Source organism: Camellia sinensis, chromosome 3, assembly GCF_055761805.1.
Source record: "Camellia sinensis isolate YWXY chromosome 3, ASM5576180v1, whole genome shotgun sequence".
NCBI classification, from domain to species: Eukaryota; Viridiplantae; Streptophyta; class Magnoliopsida; order Ericales; family Theaceae; genus Camellia; species Camellia sinensis.
This window is the reverse complement of record NC_138963.1, coordinates 81,015,540-81,018,716: the sequence shown is the minus strand read 5'-3', so window position 1 is coordinate 81,018,716 and position 3,177 is coordinate 81,015,540.

Sequence of the window (3,177 nt, the reverse complement as noted above, 5' to 3'; positions counted from 1 at the left end):
TTCTTAAGTGATTTTTCAAATGGTTTTCAATGTTTCATTGTGTTGGATTTGTGTTATTATTATTATTATTTTTATATATTTTTTTTGATTAGGTTGTGTTTCTAAGATTTCAGTTTCGATTTGTGTTTGTGTTTCTAAGATTTCTATTTGGTTTTGTATGATTAGGTATGCATTCAATGGAACCACAGAAAAAGTTGGAAACAAAGCTTAAAAGACACAAAGCATTGGGACAGAGCATTGAAAATCATTATGTTTCTTTTCAATCAAAGCAAAAGAGACCCATCAATTTGGGTTTGTGTTTCTAAGATTTGGATTTGTATTTGCTCTTCTAAACCTTAGACTGATGTGTTTGTGTTGGATTTGTGTTTAAACCTTAAACTAATATGTATTTGGATTTCTCTTTCTTTTTTTGTGTTCTGTTTCTTTTTTCATTTTTTTATTTATGCATCTTTCAATTTATATGGGTTGGTGTTAAGTTATGTTATGTATTTGGGTTGGTGTTTTTAAACCTTAAACTGATATATATTTGTTTTTCTTTTTTGTGTTGTCAGGTGAGAGTCTTGACATTGGTTTGTGGGGGCTGTTGACATTAGTTTGGGTCTCAACATTTTCTTTTTTACTTTTTTTTCTTCAACCCGCATGTCTCTCATGGGTCATTATTTTTGTTTCATTTTATTTTATTTCTATAACCCAATTTAAATTTTCACTCATAATTTATGGACTATTTCTTTATCCCTGTTGAAGACATGGTGAAGAAATTGAAAAGAAACAAAGTAAGAAAAGAGATAGTGGTCGGTTTTCTTAATTGTGTTGCGCATTCAAATGCTTGGCCACTATCGCATCTTTATTTATTTTATGTGCTATTCAAATTGTGTTGATATATTATTATTTTTTTTCAATAGGAATGCAAAATGTGTTGATATATTATTATTTTTTTCAATAAGAATGCAAAAAAAATGTGAAAGAGAGATCCCGCAAAGGACTGATGGCTACTTCTTCCTACCGACAAATTGCTTGGATTGTTAATGGTATTAAATTATTTAGTAAAATACGTAAAAGATCTCAGATTGTTTAGATTGAAAACATGCAAATAGTTTAGATTGAAAATAAATCAGAAATTTAATTTTTAAATTTATAAAATTAAAAACTCAATAGTTTATTTTGTTACAAGTATTAAATTTTAAGTTTTTTTTTTTGGTTAATTTTTCCTAAATTTAATGAAACCTACAATTATTCAAACAAAATTGGTTTATGTGTGGTGGCAGTGTTTCTAATATATTCATGTTCTCCATGATTAATTAAATGTTGAGGATGCATTAAATTAATTAATTAATTGACCTTATACGTAGAAATTATAACTACATTTTAATCCCAACATTATTTACACCGAATATTATTTATGACATGCCTTCAGGCACGGGCATACGCTAGTATATATATATGGGGGAAAAATAGTCTAGGTAAATATATTAAATTAGAAAAATGGACCTTATGGAATAAAAAGAAAAGTTTATGGGACTAATCAGGTTATAATATTCTTTTGTGGACCTAATGGGTTATAACAACTCTAGAATGGATTTATCAATAAAAATCTCATTTAGAAATTATCTAAAATTATATTTTATGGTTCAGATTTATTCTATGCAAGAATCTCACACTACATAAATTTAATCTTCAACACATAATCACCTGTCCAGAAAATTCTGAGAAGATGTGTCTGGGTTTCTAAACTTTTGCTTTTATAAAAATAATAATGTCACTTTTTATATAATGTGAACTTTTATATAATTTTATAGATTTAATTCTAACCAATTAATATGACTATACTAGTGCATAAACAAACACAATGTATCTTATATCTTCAATTTTATACCATTATGTTAGATTTATTTATTTTGATGATTTATTTAATTATGTTTTAATTTATTTGAAAGAGAAAAATAGAATCAAAATTTATTTTGATGATTTATGTGAAAGAGAAAAATAGAATCAAAATTTATTTTGTCCCATTATTTCTCACCTAAACCTTTATCCTAAATGCTGTTAGAATACATTTAATATTTGATTATATCAGGTGTTCAAACAGCTCAAAACAAAGGTTCAAACAACCTAGCACAGCAGGCCAAAAGGTTCAAAAGGTTCAAGTGGAAAATATTCAAATTAGTAATGATGGAAGTATAACGACTATAAAGGTTCAAAAGGCCAAAAGGTTCAAGTGGAATATATTCAAATTTGTAATGATGGAGTGGAAGATATTCAAATTGGTAATGATGGAAGTACAACGGCTATAAACGGCTATAAATTCAAATAAGTACAACGGTTATAAACGGTTATAAATTCAAATGAATACAACGGCTATAAACGGCTATAATTTTCATTATATATACCAAAGCCTCTAATGTAAACATGTTACAAAAAATCTGAAAATATTCTTTGATCTACAATCACTCACATCTATTCTCAGAAATTATATACTGAGTCTTATAGTTTTAAGCCCATCTTTCCTGTGTGAGATTTACAGAAAAATCAAAGTTTCATTTTATATATATATATATATCTTTGAGAGATATTTATTGTAAGCTTTCTTTTAAAGCAAAAATACCATTTCATCTTGTAAAAGTGTTGCAAACACTGTGTTCTTGAAATCTTGAGAGTGATTGTGAATCACCTAAAATTTGCAATGGTTTGGGCTTGTGAAGCCTGTGTAAAATCCGTAGAGGATTGCTCCATTTGTAAAGAGGTTGCTAGCACCCCTGTGAAGCTAGAAGATAGTGGAAAATCTCAAGTGAAGCTTGAGGAGTGGACGCAGGCCGAGTTGAAACCGAACCACTATAAATTTGTTTGTCTCTCTCTCCCTTATCTCTTTATTTTATTTTAAATTACCATAGCTATATTGCACATTTTTACTGTGCTAAAATCATTAACTGACATAGTTGTTAAGACACTTGTTTTAATTATTTTTATTTCATTAATTATATTTATCTATTGTGCTAGTCATAATTTTTATTAGGGTATTATTAATTTTAATTGTAAAAACCTAATTCACCCCCTCTTAGGTTGTCTTTTGGGTAACAATTTGTATCCGAGTCTAAAGTCGTGTTTTAGATTTAATCATCTAGGAGTTTCAATCCATGGCAACCTTAGCTAAAGGACAAGCCACAAATAGGCCACCATTGT